The sequence below is a fragment of the Canis lupus genome, chromosome 27 (assembly GCF_003254725.2).
Source record: "Canis lupus dingo isolate Sandy chromosome 27, ASM325472v2, whole genome shotgun sequence".
NCBI classification, from domain to species: Eukaryota; Metazoa; Chordata; class Mammalia; order Carnivora; family Canidae; genus Canis; species Canis lupus.
The window spans coordinates 8026867-8048145 of record NC_064269.1 but is presented as its reverse complement, the minus strand read 5'-3'; the positions used below and the strand labels follow the sequence as shown (position 1 = coordinate 8048145).

General features: G+C 37.8%; 1 long non-coding RNA gene across 1 annotated transcript; it reads right to left on the bottom strand.

Annotated features, from left to right (window-relative positions):
• Window positions 1-9410: 9410 nt before the first annotated feature.
• Window positions 9411-17679, bottom strand: LOC112678226 (uncharacterized). The gene is made up of 3 exons (XR_003147455.3): window positions 17179-17679; window positions 12081-12195; window positions 9411-9604 (listed from the first exon to the last, which is right to left on the bottom strand). It is a non-coding gene; the product is annotated as an uncharacterized LOC112678226 (long non-coding RNA).
• Between the last annotated feature and the right edge of the window lie 3600 nt (window positions 17680-21279).

The following is a 21279-nucleotide window of genomic DNA, read 5'->3' as shown; positions in this document are numbered from 1 at the left end:
ATTATTCCACGATAATGAAAAGTGAATTAGAAGATAAGGATGGAGCAATACAGGTTGGATAGTCAAAACTTAGTATATGATACGTATTTTAACTTAGGAAATTGAAGTGAAACATGTAAGAACAGTGTACAAATATTTTGTCATTCTGAACTTTTTAAAAATAAAAGCATTGGGGACCATGGTAGTAAGTTGAAATACCGGTACTGAATCCCATTTCCTTGCCTCTTGATCTCTCATTTATTCTCAGTAGATATATTTTAATAATGAAACCTCTAATGGGTATATTGGTTTTGTTTCTTGGTACTCAAAAATGTCCTCAAGGCATCGATTTAGACTTACCAGTGGAGAAGTTGATAATTTGTGCCTAATAGACTTCAGAACTCAGCATCTGGAAAGAGAGAAAAGCAACAAAAACAGTATCATCATCAATAGCAGTAGCACCAAGAATAATGACAAGAGCATTAATCGGTGTACATTCTTAATTAACCCTTTCAACATCTCGTTTAGACAGGTATTGTCACAATAGGATAAGGGACCAAGGGTTTAAGCAGTGAGGTCAGACATTGGGTAAGTTAATTCACTCCTCTCAGAATTGCAATTTCTTCATCTCTAGAGGAGAAAGTATTATAATTTATAGTAATGATTAATAACACCTCATAGTTTTTTTCTGAAGATTACATAAGTAATGCATGTAAGCACTTAGCACAATGTCTATTTTATGATTGCTAGTTATCGTCATCATCATCACTGTCCCCATTTTTCAGATGAGGAAGTGGGAGCATGAAGATTCAAAAAGCTGGCAAATGGGAGGCCGGAATCAAATAAGGAGGCACTGGCCTCCCAAACCCCTGCAGGTCACTGACAGTCATCACCACACTGGGTTAGGGAATGTCGCCTTTTGGGAAAGGAAGCCACAGGAGTGTGATGTAGCCTTTGGCCAGGAATCTAACTGTAACTTTGGGAAGACGTGGGGGATGTGGGGGAAGGCAGTTATTTATAGTCAGGGCCTCTGGGGCTTCAGATGCTGCCTCTGACTGGGCCCTTCTCTCCCCTGCATTCCTGTCTTCTCCCAGTGGTGTTGCCCTTTCCATATGTCATGGTTGCCCAACACTAGAAAATATTTATTAGGTTACTCACTCAGGCCCACTTTCTCCCCTAATTCCCTTAATATCCTAGATTCCCTGAACTCCCTTAATTCCCTGAATAAGGAAAAGAAGGAAAGGGGAATAAACTACCAGTCGGATATCCTACCCCCACCTCCCCTTATGTTGTGTAGACCTAGGTCCTTTGCTTGTCTTCATGGAGCTATGCAATTTAAGCAGCTATTTGTAGCATCTTGTGGCAAAATAAATGTTAATCTTGAATAAGTGTCACTACAGGTGGGATGTAATGTTTTAAGAAGTTACCCTGGTCTTCTATCTATATAGTTCCCTTTCTGGTAAAGTATAAGCATTTGTACTGTGCAATGCCTCACCCCTTTCAAAAATTTGGGAGGAGAGGTTGGAGGTTTCTTTGACATTCAACAAGTCTTTGTTTTGCACTTTTGTCTGTTTAAGTGTTTTTAGAAAAGTTTTTTTTTTTCTACAGTGTAATCTGGGTAGGGATTGGTGAAATTACTATTCATTAGTATTTAATCACTTTCTCCTCTGTATTTTCATCTCTGTGATTCTCTCTCTCTCTTTTTTTTAATACTTTATTTATTTATTCATGAGAGACACACAGAGAGAGGCAGAGACACAGGCAGAGGGAGAAGCAGGCTCCATGCAGGGAGCCCAATGTGGGACTCAATCCCGGAACTCCAGGATCATGCCCTGAGCCGAAGACAGACACTCAACATCTGAGCCACCCAGGCATCCCTGTGATTCTCTTTTGTGTTAGATTTAGTTGTTTGTATATGTTTGTTTTCCTCTGTTGGGCACAGGCTTCTTGCAGACAAGGATAAGGCTTTCTTCTTTTCACTTGTACTTGGTACAGAGCATTTGTCAATAAACATCAGAGCACGTAGAACTAGTGGATTAGCTGTGTACTAACTGACAAATGAGTGAAAAGGAGAAGGAAGCTTATAGTCTTGACTCCAGGAGACAGTAAGTTTAGCAAGTCAGGTGCCTTTAGCAGTCACTAGTTGACACCAGCATAGGGTGGGAAAGAGGTCAAAAGAAAGAGACAGGGATCCCTGGGTGGCGCAGCGGTTTAGCGCCTGCCTTTGGCCCAGGGCGCGATCCTGGAGACCTGGGATCGAATCCCACGTCGGGCTCCCGGTGCATGGAGGCTGCTTCTCCCTCTGCCTGTGTCTCTGCCTCTCTCTCTCTCTCTCTGTGTGACTATCATAAATAAATAAAAATTAAAAAAAAATACTAAAAAAAAAAAAAAGAAAGAGACAAAAAGGGAGTGGACACAAAACATTTTTCTAGATAAGTCTCCTGAGTCAAGGGTAACAAATGCAAAATTAAATTTTTGGGACTACATCAAAATAAAAAGCTCCTGCACAACAAAGGAAACTATCAATAAAACTAAGATGACCTACTGAATTGGAAAAGATATTTGCAAATGGCATATTCAATAAAGGGTTGGTATCCAAATTATGTAAAGAATTGATACAACTCAACACCCCAAAACCAAATAAACCAATCAAAAAATGGGCAGAAGACATGAACAGATATTTCTCCAAAGAAGACATACAGATGGCCAACAGAGACATGAAAAGATGTTCAACATCTTTCATCATCAGGGAAATGCAAATCAAAACCACAATGAGCTATCACCTCACACCTGTCAGGATGGCTTAAAAAAAGGCAACACAAGAAACAAGTGTTGGTAAGGATATAGAGAAAAAGGAACCTGTGAGCACTGTTGGTGGGAATGCAAATTGGTACAGCCAATTTGAAAAGCAGTATGGAGATTCCTCAAAAAATTAAAAATAGAACTACCTTATGTTCCAGAAATCACACTACTGAGTATTTACTCAAAGAAAACAAAAACACTATTTTGAAAAGATATATGCACCCCTGTGTTTATAGTAGCATTGTTTACAATAGCCAAATTATGGAAGCAGCCCAAATGTCTATCGACTGATGAATGGATGAAGAAGATATGGTATAGATAGATAGATAGATACACATATATATGAATATTATTCAGCCATATAAAAAAGAATGAAATCTTACCATTTGCAACAACATGGATGGATCTAGAGAATATAATGCTAAACAAAATAAGTCAGTCAAAAGAAGACAAACCATATGATTTTGCTCATATTTGGAATTTAAGAAACAAAACAAATGAACAAAGGAGAAATACTGACAAACAAAAAAACAGACTCTTAACTATAGAGAACAAATAGATGGTTACCAGAGTGGGGGAGGGAACGGGTGAATTAGGTGAAAGGGATTAAGAGTCACTTAACATGAGCACTGGGTGGTTGGTGTATGGAATTGTTGAATCACTATGTTGTACACCTGAAACTAACAGTGTATGTTTACTATACTAGAATTAAAATGAAGTTTTTAAAAAAGGAGGAGAGGGCAGGTAGATGCAGAAGAAAGGACCTGAAGATACAAAAGAGGCTAGGATAGGGAAGATATTTTACATCACCAATCATTTCTCCCAGTTCCTAACCCCTGTCTTGGGCCAGTGTGCTCTGCCATTACAAACATCTTTATTTATTTGTTTGTTTGTTTATAAAGATTTTACTTATTTGAGAGAGAGAGAGAAAACATGAGCAGGGGAAGGCGCAGAGGCAGAGGGACAAGCAGACTCGCTGCTGAGCAGGGAGCCTGACCCGGAGCTTGATCCCAGGACCCTGGGATCATGACCTGAGCTGAAGGCAGATGCCTAACCAACTGAGCACCCCCAGACGACCCTTCCTTTATTTATTTATTTTGTTTATTTATTTATTTATTTATTTATTTATTTATTTATTTATTTAATTTATATTTATTTATTTTTTTAAAAAGATTTTATTATTTATTCATGAGAATACACAGAGAGGAGACAGAGAGAGAGGCAGAGGCACAGGCGGAGGGAGAAGCAGGCTCCACGCAGGGAGCCCGACGTGAGACTCGATCTGGGGTCTCCAGTGTCACGCCTTGGGATGAAGGCAGGCGCTAAACCGCTGAGCCACCCGGGCTGCCCTAGTTTTTTTTTAAAGCTTAATCAAGAGATTAGGTTTTATTGGACTCTTAAATTAGAAAGAAGTCAGGGCTGAAACTATTCAGCAGTGAAAAGTGAGTCACTATTTTCCTTCCTTTAGCCAGATCCAGAGTTCTGGTATTAGCAGGGAGCTGGAGATGGTGAATCTGAATATCTGATCTCCCGGGCCCAGAACAACTGATAGTAGTGATTGGGAGAGGAAGTGCAAGAGGTAGGATCCACTGTATAATTAGAGGCAGGTAACACAACAGGTCACACACCAGTGTGGGGCAATTATGCATGTTTTGTCCAGAGCTAGGCAGAGTAGACCTCCTGCATTGGTAGATCTAAATCTAGGAATTTCAGTGGACTGGCTCTGGCCTGATTACTGCTTGGAAAGAAATGGCCTTTCATTTTCTGTTTTCTTAAACCCCTTTTCCTCTTTTATTCTCCTCTGATGTCTTCCTGGACTAATAGAAAAAAAGGAGAACAGGAAATAAAGGAATACTTGGTTGTAAAAAGAATAAGCAATTTCCTAAAACCAGGTAACTTAATGTTAGCCTTAGGTTCTTCCAGAAAAAGTCCTCAGACCTATTTTTTACCATTCCTGATACTCTTAGTAATACTTTTATTTAAATTTAATTTTGTTTTTAACCAATCATCATGACTTTCATAAAGGCTCTGTTGGGTCTCTTAAACCTGACTGTAAACAAAATATATTTCAGAAGGTTCTGCAGAATTTAAATGTCGACTTGTTGAGGACCATGTGTTTCCTTTCTAGAGACATCTCTGAAGAGAGGAGAGGGTATAGGAGAAGGAAAAATAACAGGCAATGAGTAAAGTTAAGAGGAAACCCTTTTTGGGGGGATCCTGGGTGGCAGAGTTGGTTAAGCATCTGACTCGATTTTGGCTCAGGTCTTGATCTCAGGGTGGTGAGATAGAGCCCTGCATGGGACTCTGTGCTCAGCGTGGAATCTGCTTGAGATTCTCTCTCCCTCTCTATCTGTTCTTCTCCTCTCCCAGCCCCTCTCTAAAAAAATAAAAAGAAAAAAGTGAAACACTGATCACAGTGGATAGATTTGATTCCTGTTGTAACAGAATAAAGGAGCTTCTTCTTATTCCCAAAGATGAATACGATTCAGTTGGCATGTTCTATGTACACATGGTATAGTCAGCTTCGGGTCCGCTGCCAGCATTTTGGAGACACTCCATTCCTGGGCAGTGGGGACTATGAACAATGCAGCATTCCCCTCCTGTTCCCAGTGTGTTCCATCTGTGGCACTTTCTGTCATTTAGTTCCCAATTTGCTTGAAATAGTTTTATTTGCTCTAAAGTAGGATGATGCTATGTTGCCAATGACAGGCTCTGCAGCTCCATCACCACTGAAAATGCCGTCAGCACGATATTAAGGAATAAAAAGCTAACAGGTGGAAGTCAGATAGAGCCAGCAGCACGCACAGATGGCAGTGCAAAAACCTTCACTTTATTCTACTTCAGGCATGCTTCGTATTTCCATATTCTTACTAAGGTAGTGCAAAGCTACCGTAAGCATGGCTCTCTTTATGCATCCTCATTGAAGAGGTAACCCTAGAATTTCATTTTAATTATTTGGTTTCAGCATTTTTTCCTTCTTCTCATGAAATCTGTTAGCCACTTTCCTAAAGGGTTAACAGAGGATGTGCTAGAGATCCATGAACTGGTCCAGAGGCTCAGCTCAGTTCACGTTTGTTGCCTTCCCTTACTGTGCTTCAACACAGGTTATGAAGATGCCAAGAGCAAGTTCCTGACTACACCAAGCTCACAGGTGAGCCAGGAGAGACAAAGGCAAAGGAAGTATGGGCTCAGGTTGAGACATTGTACTTCATATTACTTTTGGAAGAAATGAATCAAGTACTAGATTTCTTGAACAGCACTAACAATCCATTTTGACCAGCAGAAATGGAAAATCAAATGGGTAAGTTAGGAGGGCAGGGAAAATTTGGTGGTAGTGGTGTATTAAAAGAGAGTGAAGGGAATTTTTCCCTTCAGTTTATTTTTATTTTTAAAATTTTATCTTATTTTAAAGATTATTTATTTGAGAGCAAGAGAGAGCATGAATAGGAGGAGGGGCAGAGGGAGAGGGAGAAGCAGACTCCCCACTGAGCAGGGAGTAGGGAGCTGGGAGCCTGTTATGAGGCTCAAAGTGAGGCTTGATCCTAGGACCGAAGATCACGACCCGAGCTGGAGGCAGACACTTAACCAAATGAACCACCCAGGTGCCCCTATTTTATTTAATTTATTTATTTATTTATTTATTTATTTATTTATTTATTTATTTATTTATTTTTAATTTTTATTTATTTATGATAGTCACACAGAGAGAGAGAGAGGCAGAGACACAGGCAGAGGGAGAAGCAGGCTCCATGCACCGGGAGCCCGACGTGGGATTCGATCCCGGGTCTCCAGGATCGCGACCTGGGCCAAAGGCAGGCGCTAAACCGCTGCACCACCCAGGGATCCCTTATTTTATTTTTATATCCAATGTGAAGCTTTGAATTCACGAGCCCGAGATCAAGAGTCACATGCTCTACTGACTGAACCAGCCAGGTGCCACTCCTTCAGTTTTTTAAATTGAACAATTTTGGACTTAGAAAGATAGTACAATGAGTACCAATATACCCTTTACACAGATGTATCAATTGTTAACATTCTATCATGTTTATTTGCACTATTTGTGTATTTTTTGAACCATAAAAGTAGGTTACAGAGCTCTTGACATTTTGCCTGTTTAAGAGGCATGATCACACCCTTGAGATACACAATGATTCTATATCATCCAATATAGAATCCATATGTAAATTTCCCCAGTTGTCCTAAATATGTCTTTTACGGATTTTTTTCCCTCCCCAATTCGTGATTTGATCACCGTTCCCACATTCCATTTAGTTGTGTCTTTTCACCTCTTTGAATTTATATTTTGTTTTTATTTGTTTCATGACATTGAATCTTCGAAGAATTTAGGCTGGTTACCTTGAAGAATGTCCCATATGTTGGATTTATCTAATTATTTCTTCATGAATAGATTCAGGTTAAACATTTTTGGCAAGAATCGCAGGTGGATGTTGTGGTATAATAGCTATGCATTTAGAGTTAATGGACCTCATGGATTTATGTGTATGGATCTATCTGTATTCTACTGGGAGGAGGGCTTTAGTTTTTATCAAATTTCCAAAAATTCCATGAGCCCCCTGAAAGCTAAGAACTGGGGTAGAGGAGTATGTAGTTATTAACAGGAGGTAAATAGTTATTCAGTCTATGCTTAAATCTTAAATAATTTTAAACCTTTACATATTGTGTACATTTTTAAACATAGTATTTTATTTGTAGGTTTTTTTTTTTAAATACAGTGCTATACATGGTAAAACATTCAAACAATACACAATATACCAAAAAAGTATCCTGACTCCAGTTATTCAGGTCCTCTGTTCTTGGCAAAAGTAACCTGCATTTCCAGTTTCTTGATCCCTCTAGATAGTTCATGTACAGGTAGTACATATGTGGATATGTGTCCTTTAATTATTTTATACAAGTGGGAGAATTTTACAGAGGAGGTTTGCTATAAGTGAACCTGATTTATTAGATCAACTGCAAATATCTGAAGTGAAAAAAAATCAATTGTATATAGTAGGCAACAAACATATTAATAGTAAAAAGAAACAAAACAAAAAAACCAAATCAGGAGAGAATCAGTGCTGGTGACCACACCTGCCATTTCACTCAATGAGTGGGCAGGAGACCAACACCCCAACCTCCTGTTCCTTCAGCTGGGCTTACCCTCAGAGTACGCATAGCCTGAGCCAAGGGTGAGGCTCACTTTTTATTTCTATTTCACTGTGGTAAGAACACACGAGATCTACCATCTCAACAGATTTTAAAGTGCACAGTACAATATTGTTAACTACAGGTGCAGTGTTGTACAGCACATCTCTAGAACTTCCTCCTCTTGCACCACTGAAACTTTATACCTGGTGATTAGCGGCTCTTCCTTTCTCCTCCTTGCTGCCCCTGGCAACCACCACTCTTTACTTCTATGAATTTGACTACTTTAGAGACCTCATATAAGTGGAATCATGCAGCATTTGTCCCTCTGTAACTGGCTTATTGTACTTAGTATAATGCCCTCAAAATTCATCCATGTTGTTGCATATTGCAGGAATTTCTTCTTTCTTTGTGGCTGAAGAGCGGCTAGCTTTTAAAGACTGTATTTATCACACAGCATGGCCCCTAAAGGGAATTCAGCTTCATCTAATGTGTAACTGAAGAACTGAAATGTCTTTCGGTGCCAAAGGAATGCCAGCTCAATGCAGGATTTACCAAGAGAGGGTTTGTGGATTTATGGAGAGAGGGTTTCTGAGCCTCCAAACTGGCATTGCTCCAAGGGATCTTGGAGGGACGTTTGAACTGTGCAATTTTATGCAGTGACTTGAGAACCCAGGCTGCCTTGTTCAGTTTTGTGCTTTTAACAAAGTTAACAGAATATCTTGTTTGTTCCACACTGGCATATAGAAACCTAATTTGGGAACCCTGGGTGGCGCAGCGGTTTGGCGCCTGCCTTTGGCCCAGGGTGCGATCCTGGAGACCCGGGATCGAGTCCCACATCGGGCTCCCGGTGCATGGAGCCTGCTTCTCCCTCGGCCTATGTCTCTGCCTCTCTCTCTCTCTCTCTCTGTGACTATCATAAATAAATAAAAATTGAAAAAAAAATTTAGAAACCTAATTTATTCTTTTATATAGCTACATAGTGTTCCATTCCGTGAAGATACTAGAATTTGTTCAAAATTGGCTCTCTACTGATAGATATTTAGATTGTGTTCAGACTTTTTCTCCTACTATTCTAATACTTCAAGGAATGATGTGTCTTTTTATAATAATACATTTCAAGGATCTTGAATGACCAAATGATCATAGGAGAACAACTAGAATATTTTGCTATATTTATTGGAAAATATGGGCTTTGTTTTCTTTCCTGGTTACTTTTGTATTGATACTATTTTGGTACTAATTCTGTGATTTCAACTTTTTCAAAATTGAGTTTAAAAATATCAATTACACCAGGCGGCCCGAGTGGCTCAGCGGTTTAGCGCCGCCTTCAGCCCAGGGCCTGATCCTGGAGACCCAGGATGGAGTTCCACGTCAGGCTCCCTGCATGGAGCCTGCTTCTCCCTCTGCCTGTGTCTCTGCCTCTCTCTCTCTCTCCTTTCTGTGTTTCTCATGAATAAATAAATAAAATCTTAAAAAAAAATCAATTACACCTGAAAAAAATCCCAATTAGCATAGTTTTAATGGCATTTAATGGCATTAGGATCTCAAAAGACAACTCACCAAGTATCTTTAGTAGCTAGTGTTTATTCCACAAGTATTTCTTGTGTGCCTCTGTGTACCAGGGACAATATTAAGGGTTTTAACAGATTTCATGTCTCCTAGTATCATTGAAGTTCTGCTGAAATTCAAGACAGAGAAGTAGTTAATCATAAGATAATTTCTCATTTATTCCATGAAGTCTATAAAATTTGTATACTAGTGAGGTGGAAGGGAGAAAAGTAATGTATTTGTATTAAAAATTGTATTTTAATGTATCTCCTAGGCAGCCGTTATAAACAGGTACTTTTCTTTCTTTTTCTTTTTCCTTTTTTTTAAGTGGCTATTCTGAGTGCTAAGGCTTTTGGAAGCCTCAACTGTCCTAGATTCTAAGATGAAATTTTCAAAATACACCACATTATAAGCTATTTTCTATTACAGAGGTATAACTAATCTCTGATTAAGATTGTAAGCCTACTATACACAAATGAATTCCAGACATTTAAATGTAATTGATATGCTTTCTTTAGTTTGATAGAACAGAAAAGTATTATCTTTATCCAATTAACATCTACCTATTAAAATTATTTTCTTTTTAATTTTTAAATGGATAATACATGCATATGATGCAAAATTTTAAAATGGAACAAAAGACATCTACAGAACCAACCAATATAGCCAATTTCTTCTGAGATATTCAGTGCAGACACAAGCAATTATACAGGCTTACATTTTCACCTTGCATCCTTCCCTCCTTTTCTTCTTTCACTCTTTAATAATTGGTATGATCAGTCCTTCCTAATTCTTCTTTTTATTTTTCCCTAAGTGCTTTTTCCTGGCTCTTACTGCTGACTTGGTTTTATATCAGAACCTTAAAATCAACTTGTCCAGATTGAAAAAAAAATCCCACTAGTAATTTTGAGAGTGGAATGCACAATATTTATAAGTTCACTTTGAAAGAATTGACATCTTAAGATGATGAGTCTTTAAAACCAAAAAAAACATGATATTTTTGTTTAAGTTTTTTTTTAAAAAAGGATTTTATTTGTTTTTTATTTGGGGAGAGGGAATAGAGGGGAAGGGAATGAGAATCTCAAGGAGACTCAGTGCTGAGCGTGGAGCCCCAACATGGAACTTGACTCCCAGGGCTCATCCCATAACGGGGAGATCATGACCTGATCCAAAACCAAGAGTCAAATGCTCAACCGACTGAGCCACCCAGACAACCCTTGTTGTTTGTTTGTTTATTTATTTATTTATTTTATTTATTTATTTATTTATTTATTTATTTATTTACTTTTAACCCTTGTTTTAGTCTTTTAAAAAATGACTGTTAAGTTTATCTTGAGGAATTTTTATCTTTTTATTAATTTTTTGGGTAATGATTCCTTCTATTATGTCTCCTGGTTACTGTTTGTATGTATGAAGACTATTGTTTTTCCATATTATGTTTCTTTATTGATTTTTTCATTGTTTGTAATAGTTGTTCAGCTGATTCTCTTGAATTCTCCAGCTAAGGAATCACTTACTTGCACATACTTTCAGAACAATATTAAATTATTGATGATGTTAAGTTGTATGGTTCGGTTAACTTATGTGCATAGTTTCTAACAAAGTCTCTCTTGGCAAACTGCTTAACTGAAAAGCAATATATGCTATTAAATATGAACACAGGGCAGCCCTGATGGCCCAGTGGTTTGGCGCCGCCTTCAGTCTGGGGTATGATCCTGGAGACCCGGGATCGAGTCCCACGTCAGGCTCTCTGCGTGGAGCTTGCTTCTCTCTCTGCCCGTGTCTCTGCTTCTCACCACCCCCCATGTCTGTCCTGAATAAATAAATAAAATCTTTAAAAAAAAAATATGAACACCAACAAAACAACCAAATCTACAGTCAACCACAAAAGCAAAACAAACAACCAGCTAACAAAAACTGTTCTCCTATGCAATCTTGTGAATCAGGCTTATCTCACTTTAGTGAAAACAAAACAACAAAATGAGATATTTTGATACAGAGGTTAAGATCTGTATCACTACCATGAATAGCCTATAATTTCAATTTTTTTGTGTTCCTTAAAACTCACTGTTCTCAGTTTATTAATCTTACATTAAACACATGTATCAATTTTGAAATGATAAAATATTCTAATAAAATATTAGTTTTATTGTCTGTTTTTTATGTTGTAGATCCACATAGAATTTAATTTGAAAACTGAATTTAGGGCAGCCTGGGTGGCTCAGCAGTTTAGTGCTGCCTTCAGCCCAGGGTGTGATCCTGAAGACCTGGGATCGAGTCCCATGTCAGGCTCCCTGCATGGAGCCTGCTTCTCCCTCTGCCTGTGTGTGTCTCTGCTTCTCTCTCTCTGTCTCTCATGAATAAATAAATAAAATCTTAAAAAAAAAAAAAAGAAAATTTAGTTAACAAGGAAAGTTGAAAACTCTGGATTTGGTTCTCTTGTCTCTTTCTTTGCTGGCATAGAGCTTGTCATTGTAGACCAAGAGTCAGTAGGTCAATGGCCCAATACAATAGTCCTTTTCTTTTATGCTGGAAATATCTGTAGAGAGGGAATCTTAGACTCTTATAAGTGAAATTCTTAACAATACTAATTGTTTGCTTACCTGCAATGTATGGATCGTTAAGATAAAGCAGGGTGGGAACCTGAGTTACCCAGGCATATCTTTCATCTGAATATGAAGGAAATGATTCATTGATACTCAACCCAAAAGACCTTGCCTGGAAAATAGTACAGTATTGCATAATCAAACATTTGAAAACAAAGTGTCCGAGAAAACAGTCTGGAAATCAATTCCCGTCATTTTCTCTTATTACCTTAACTATTGTTTGCTAGTGTCCATAGTAGTAACCACCTGTGCTTTGTTTTGCATTGTTTTCACAGTAGCCTCCTGAGGAGGTGAGGTGGGTCTCATCACTCTAATTTAACAAGTGAGGAGAGGGAGGCTGAGGCTCACAGAGGTTCAAGACTCATACAGGGTTGCGTAGGCAGAAAGTGGTAGAGCCAGGAATGACTAAATCTAGGTCGGCCTAGGAAGTGAGAGAGCATGGATTATATAACTTCATGTTTTAGAAACTCAGTTTTTTGATCTGTAGAATGAGCATAATAGTCATTTTGCGTGCTGTATTGCTAAAAATGCAATGAGATAATGTAGGTAAAACATCCAGGTCAGTGTTTAACATGTGCATGAAGCTTAGTACATATTTATTTCATTTACTTTTAGCTCTTTATTCTCATTGCCATGTTTATAATTCTATAGCTGTGGGCTTAATTAGTAAGTAAAAATTTCCACTACCTAATTCCTTATGTATAATAGTAAATTAGGGTATTGAATTCTCAATATATTTCCTGAGACTTAAAGCAAATTTCTTTGGGTATTTTAGTTTACTCACCCCTCCCCTCACTTTTGGGCTAAGGGCCAAGAGTATTTTGAAGGGATTAAAATGAACCTACAATTTATTGAATCTGACCATTTAATAGCGCTAGAGTGAAGTTATAATACATCTGCAAGGTGACATATCTAAAGAGGCAATATGCAGTGGGTGTAAGCAAAATCATAAAAATCCATTTATCTGCCAGCACATTTATGTAAGAGATTACACTACTGGTCAGGAATTTCCTGCTGTATGTCTTTTTCTTTTCTTTCTTTTCTTTTCTTTTTTTTTTTTTTTATGGAATTTTTCAATAGCTTGTAATGGGCTGTTGTGCTTCCTCTTCAGGCTTAGCTGTTATCAGTTCCACTCAGATATTCCTTCCTATTCAATTGGGAGGGCTTTGTGACACTTATGAATGAATGCACCTATTTTTTAAATGATTAGAATGTTGATTCATATCATAGGAGACTCATCATTTCTGTTCCCCCATACACAGGACTGTGGTAAGAATTTACTCTTCTCAAACATACTTTAATTATTTGAACCTCCAGGAAAAGGGTGCCATCAAATAAAAAATCGCATGTGGATTTTATAAGAATTAACTTCCTCCTAAAATATGCAATACTAACAGTCGAGAAAATCTTCTAAGTAGGTGAGGAAACACACTTGAGTGTTTCTAATTACATGCATAATGCTAAGTGAAAAGAAGAGCATGTAGAAAGAATATTTCACAGGTAACAGAAAATCAAAGTTTAGGTCTGAACTCTGGGACCTACTGTGTGAGCATGGGCAAGACACATAGGACTCCTGAGTCTCATTTTTTTTTAACTGTAGAAATGGGCACTGTATCATGGCCCTTAATCTTATTTTATTTTAATAGGACAAATGAATCTCCCCAGAAAATCTTAGTTTACAAATGTGGCATAAAACTTTACTCATGCTGCCTTATTTCAATGTGGTTAGATATGCAAATGAAATAGTTGGCTATTGCAATATTCACATAAGGAATTAGTAAATTAAACTAATATAAAAAGTAAGAAGATTTAATATTTTCCAACTTTCAATGGAGAAATATGGTTTTATGTTTTGTTTCAAAAAACAATTAGATTCAGCAGTAGCTGGTTCAATAAATTAATTAGCCACCTTGGGATCCCTGGGTGGCGCAGCGGTTTGGCGCCTGCCTTTGGCCTAGGGCGCGATCCTGGAGACCCGGGATCGAATCCCACGTCAGGCTTCCGGTGCATGGAGCCTGCTTCTCCCTCTGCCTGTGTCTCTGCCTCTCTCTCTCTCACTGTGTGCCTATCATAAATAAAATAATAATAATAATAAAAAAAACTTTAAAAAAAATTAGCCACCTAAACATAAATCAGCTTCAATCTTCTTTTCTTTTTATCAATTTTATATGAAAAATCTGCCAGTAAAGAGAAAGGAACATAAGATTTTCTCAAAGTGACCTTTATAGCAGTTGCATATAATGGATGTGAATTGTATCATATCAGATGTTTTGATTCATCTAAATTAAAATTTCTGGTATATTATACGAACCTAAAGATTTTTTTTAAATATGGCTTTTTTTTTTTTTTACTGTAAAAATAGTTTCCAGAAATTAAAGTGTGGGTAAATATAGGGACTATTGGAAAACTCCATTGTGCTAATGGATAAACGAAAGAAAAATGATCTAGAGATGCATACCGTGGGAAAGGAGATACAAAATTATCACTAGTGCAAGTGATGTGGTTATTTATTTGGTAAAGCCAGAAAATCCATCTTTATACTTTTGGAAACAAGTGATTTTAGTAAAAAGATAGGTTAAAAGTAAATGCACAAAATTCAGTAGCTTTCTTATCTACCCAAAATTACCAGTTAAAAATATAAGAGAAAAAAAAGAGTTCCATTTTCATTAGAACGTGAACTCCATGAGGGCAGACACCATCTTGCTCACTGCTGTCTCCCTAGCTCCAAAGCTGTGCCTGGTACATAGTAAACAATAATAAACATTTATTGAATAAATGAGTAAGTAGTAACAAAAAAACATCACAAAGAGGAGCTTCTGAGTGGTTCAGTCAGTTAATCTTCTGCCTTCAGCTCAGGTCATGATCTTGAGGTCCTGGACATTGGGCTCCCTGCTTAGGGAGTCTGCTTCTCTCTCTCCCTCCGCCTCACCCCTCCGCTTGTTCTCTCTCTCTCTCTCAAATAAATAGATAAAATCTTTTAAAAACAAAACAAAACAAAATCCCAAATGATTAGGAACCATTGTGATATGAAATACATAGGACCTTTATGAAGAAAATCACTCAAGTATACTGAGGGACGTAAAAGAAGACTAGGAAAAAAAGGAAAATAACTGGTTCATACTTGGAAGGATTCAATGCTATAAAGTTGTCAATTCTTTCAAAAACAATCTCTTTATTCAACAGTAATCTTATCAGAATTCCATGGATTTTTCTTTTTTAGTTGGTCAGATCAAGTCTATATTTCATGGAAAAATCATTTTGTAAAAAGAGCTGGTGAATTCTCAAAAAAAGGGTCGTGGTTATACATAGGATGCTCTTGTCTACCAGATATTCACTCATTCAACAACTATTTTTGAAGATCTACTCTGTGCTTGGCAGTGTTCTAGGCACTGAGGACGTGAAAGTGCATAAAACAGACCAAAATCCCTATTCTGGTGGAACTTAGTTTAGAAACGCAGACAACAAGTAAACTATGTAGGATGTCAGCTAGTGACATGTGTTAAGGAGAAGAATGAAGCAAAGAAGGGACTAGATAGAAGGAGGGTGTGGGGCAGGGTGGGGGTAGACGGAAGTTGTGGTTGTAAGTAGGGTGCTCAGGAAGACTCACAGAGAAGGTGGTATTTGAGTGAAGACTTGCAGGGGGTGAGTCATGAAGTTATCTGGGATATTAAAAGCTATGGTAATTTAAACAGTGTGGTCTTAGCTCCAAAAAGCCACGGAAGGATGGAAAAAATATTGAGTTCAGAGATTGCCCCAAATATAGATGGAGATTTAGCATATGATAAAGTGGCCCAAAAGATGGACTTTTTATAGATGGTGCTGGGACAACTTGCTATAGCCATTTGGGGAGAAAAAAGTATGGGATTGTACTTACAGAAATTACAAATGGATAAAAGATGTGTAATCTTAAAAAACACAGACACATTAAGCTGCTAGACAACGCTTAAAGTGAACCTTTTTACTTTTTAAAAAGATTTTATTTATTTATTCATTCATGAGAGACACAGAGAGAAAGAGAGGCAGAGACACAGGGAGAGGGAGAAGCAGGCTCCATACAGGGAGCACGACGTGGGACTCCATCCTGGGTCTCCAGAATCACACCCTGGGCTGAAGGCGGCGCTAACCGCTGACCTACCTGGGCTGCCCAAGTTGAACCTTTTTATACTCACACTCTGTGACTAGAGCAGGCTTGTGAGAGCGTGACAACAGGGCCGGAAAACGCAAATGAATGGCTCACAAATCTGACCATAAAAGTTTAATGTGGCGAAAACAAAACAAAATAAACAAAAATCAAAATTGCCACCACGAAAGTTAGATTTTTTTCAAAAACCAACACATATCGCAGAAACACTGTATTTCCTTATTTTTTCACCCTTTCCAAGGTTAGTGTATACATAATGTCTCTTTCCCTTTGCTCTTAAGAACTATTAAATTAATAGTGCATATTCTAATAAACTGCCTGCTAGAAACCAGAAATAAGGTATACAAAGAATTTTAGAAAACAAAGAAATTTCTCTTTCGTACTCCAATAGCAAAAGTAAAAAGAATATGAACACAATTCACAAAGAAAGAAATACAAATCGCAAACAAAAGTGAAAACATGTCTAATCTTCTGAGGAATCTAAAAAAGATAAGCCAGAGCAATACTGAGATGCACATTTCTACCAATTGGGTTGGTGAGGTCGAGGAGGACTAATTATGAGAGACAAGGAGGGTGGTACATTGTTCTCAAGTGCGAGTGCACATTTGTGTAGCCATTCACGAAAACTAAATATGTTCAAGCCTTTAAACATTTTTCAGATTATTTTCCAGATATAATTGGACAAATGATCAAAGAGGTATATATCTCAGATCAAAGAGGTTTATCTCAGCATTGCTTGCAATAGCAAAAAACTGGAAGTGATCTTGATGCTCATAAATAGGGGGAATGGCTAAGCTACAGGATCTATGTATGGACTGTAGAATACTATGCAGTTATTATTTATTTATACGAAAAGATGTCTGCAATAAATCGTTAATTAAAGAGCAGACTACAACAGTCATTTTGGAAGACAGTCTGGCAGTTTCTTACAAAGCCAAACAAACACAGTCTTACCATATGATCCAGTAGTCACAGTTCTTGGTATTTATGCAAAGGAGTTGAAAACTGATGTCCACACAAAAACCTGCACGTGGATATTTATAGCAGTGTTATTTATAATTGCCCAAAATTGTAAACAACCAATTCTTCAGTAGGTGGATAGATCAGTAAACTGTGTGGTATATCCAGACAATGAAATATTATTTAGTGATAAAAAGAAATGAGCTATCACATCAGGAAAGCACAGAAAAGACACTGAGGAACCATCAATGCCTGTTGCTAAGGGAGAGAAATTAGTCCGAAAGGCTACATGATGTGTAACATTCTAGAAGAAGCAAAACCATGGAGACCTTGAAAAGACCAGGAGTTGCTGGGGGCTGGGGGAAAGTGAAGGGAGGGATGAATAGGTGGGGCATAGGGGACTTTCAGGACAGGACAGCTATTCTGTGTGATAGTCTAATGCATTTGGTAAAACCCATAGAAAAGTGAATCCTAATGTAAACGTTGGATAATACTAATACTAATACTAATAATATTATTATTAAGTATTTGTTCATCGGTTGTAACAAATGACCCCACCGATGTAAGATGTTCATTATAGGGGGACTGGGTGGTGGAGGGTGAGGAATGAATATACATCAACTCTCTGTTCTTACTTTCTGTTCAATGTTTCTGTAAACCTGAAACTGCTCTAAGAAATGGTGTATTAGTTAAAAAAAAAAACCTTATAAAGGTTTTTATAAAGGTGTACAATTCTCTTTTGTAGTGTGTGTGTTTGCATGAGTGAGTGTGTATAGGGGGACCTGTGTAGAAATACTCAGGATGATTATGTCAAAATGTTCATAATATCATTTTCCAGTGTCAGGATTCTAAGTGATTTTTTCTTGTTTTTTCTTTTCTTTTCTTTTTTTTTTTTTTAAAAGATTTTTCATTCATTTATTCATCAGAGAGAGAGCGAGAGAGGCAGAGACATAGGCAGAGGGAGAAGCAGGCTCCATGCAGGGAGTCCGACGCGGGACTCGATCCAGGTCTCCAGGATCAGGCCCTGGGCTGAAGGCGGCGCTAAACCGTTAAGCTACCCTGGCTGCCCTGATTTTTGTTTTTTAATTGGTGTCTTTCTGCACTATCTAAATATTTTATGGTTATTTGGTAACCAGAAACAAAAAAAGTATTTTCGTTTAAAAAAAAATAAGACAAGAACAATTGAAGAGAACATGGGGCACCTGGTGGCTCAGTTGGTTAAGCATCTGACTTCAGCTCGGGTCATGATCTCAGGGTCTTGGAATGGAGCCCTGCATTAGGCTCAGGTCTGCTTGTCCTCTGCCCTTTCCCCACTCTCATGCTCTCTTTCTCTCTTAAATAAATAAATAAATAAATAAGCAAATAAAATCTTTAAAAAAAGAGAGCACCACCACCAACAGCAAAATGTAAACAAAACAATCTATGATCCTACCATCTAGAGATAACAACTTTAACATTTTGGTATCTGTCCTTTGAGGCTACTTATAACAGAGGCAGCTTTGGAATATATACAAACATTACCTATAATTTTGCAACACATTTATACTATAAATGTATATTATACATGTATATAAATATAAATGTATATAATATAAATGTATATTTATAGTTTTGTTCCCTTTGTTTTAAGCTTACTTTACTCCTGTTAACCTTTACCATGCTGTTAAAATTCTTTGAAAGCATCATTTAAAAAAATGTTGCAGGGTAATCTACCGTAGGAAATCCAATCACTTGCTGATTTTTTTTTCACATTAGAATGTTATAAACAACATTGCAGTGAACAATATTTTATGAAGAGTTGCTATTATGTCCTGATTATTTCAGAGCCAAGGATATTTCTAAGGTGATTCAAAGTCATCCCTTTAAATAAGTGGCAAACCAGTAACTAAGTCCTTAAAATGGGAAGGGATATTAAACTGTTTAATCCCATCCCTGTTTGCATGGAAACATTGCATTGAACCAGTTTATTTTTTATTTTTATGTTTTTAAAAAGATTTTATTTATTTATTCATGAGAGACACAGAGACACAGGCAGAGGGAGAAGCAGGCTCCATGCAGGGAGCCCGATGTGGAACTTGATCCCGGGTCTCCAGGATCAGGCTCTGGGCTGAAGGCAGCACTAAACCGCTGAGCCACCCAGGCTGCCCACATCAAACCAGTTTAGAGTCCAGTTTTCTTTCTAACCTTAAAATTTTCCAAATGTACATGATGCCTTTATGAAAAAATTCCTAAAATAGAAATCTGAATTTATAGAATTAGAAGTGGCTATTCAATTTATAAATATCAATGAATATCATTTAGTATCAATGAAGATACCAAATCAGAATGATTGCACTTAACTTTTGGGGGAAGGGCGAGAAGCTGGTGTGGAACTTAAGATCCTTTGGAAAATCTCATGAAACTATGGCTCCCACACTCAAAAAAATGTCCATGTGTGGGTACACCCATATATTTGCATACTTTGCTGGAGGTGTGATGGTCCATCTGTGAACCTCAGGTTACTGTAGCATTTGAACATGACCAGGACTTTGGTTCATTAAGGCATTTCAAACAAACAAACAAACAAACAAAAAAAGTCACTTTCTCTTTGTATAGTTTTATAAAATCTTTTCCTTTACAGGTTTCATTCAAGCACCCCAATCAACTGAAATAAATAAAACATGCTTTTTTGATGAAAGGTTTTTTAAAAATAGCTTTACTATTGAGTTTTTTTTTTTGGTTAAATATTATTTATGAAGAATGTTAAAAACAACTGGAAAGGAAAATGTCACAGAGAACAATTCCCCTGGGTGGGGCCTAGGAGATTCATTCTGTGCATAAGCCGCCTCTTATCAGAAAGTTACCAGTGACGCCATATCCTTTTCAGGAAACCAAGCAAGACTTTTTTTTTGACTTTGAATTCCTTACTGATATCAGAGCAGGCAACCCTGATGTATTCGTATATTTTTAGAGTACGTTAAGTCCTCTGTTACTAAAGGTGTTACCAAAGGAATCATTCTACGAAAACCAAGGGTGGAGGGTATTCCTTTCTAATGATATTTTATTGACCATTGTGGATTGGAGATTAACTGAGTCTATACCCAGAGATTTATTTGGAGGAAGTGATGAGGGGAATAGCGTATAAATGGGGTGGAGGGAAAGCAAGGAGTGTTTGGGAAGAAGGGCATTTGAGCCACTTGAGGGATGTGCCTGCTGCTCCTGAGTCTCCCTGTACTTCCTGGGCTCGGTGCTAAGTGTTCTATGCCTTCTCATTATTCTCCTTAACAAACCCAGGAGGTGGTAGATATTATTATCTTCTCTTAAAAAAATGAGGAAATGGACATGGATAAGTTTAAGTAAATGACCCAAGTTCTCACAGCAAATAAATAGCAGAGTCAGAATTTAAACTCAGGAATGTTTGGGCCCCAAGCTGACCTACATGCTTTACCATGATGCATACCTCCATCCCAAAGTAATGCTGATGTTATGTAATTTGTCCCAATTTGGTTTTTGGTTAACAGCCCAGAACTTCTGAAAACACATGGCACATACTCCAGTTTATTTATTTATTTAAAGGATTTCTGTCTTTCAGAGGTCAGGGAGAGGCAGAGGAAGAGGGAGAGAGAGTGTCAAGCAGAGTTGGCTCTGAGAGCAGAGAGTGGAGCCCAATGCCACCCTCGATCTCACGACCCTGAGATCACGACCTGAGCCAAAACCAAGAGTCTGAGGCTTAACTAAGATACCCAGACATTTATTTTTATTCAAAGGAGGAGGAAATGTTGTCACCAGGACGGCAACACGGGTCATTTCTGACTTCACTGTCCTTCACAAGAACAACTAACAATTAATTATTCAAGAACAAGACAGTACTAAGAGAATCATAGAACACAAGGATGAGGCTGAGGCACCCCCTATACCACAGACACTAAGATAGACTGCATTAGAAGGATGAGGGAAGTGGCTACGTGTTGACTGCATTTCTCAACAGAAACTTTTCAGGCCAGGATGATTATTCAAAATAACTGTCATCCAAGAATTCTATACCTGGAGAAGCTGTCCTTCAGAAACAAAGGAAGAATAAAGATTTTCCTGAACAAACAGAAGCTGAAGGAGTTC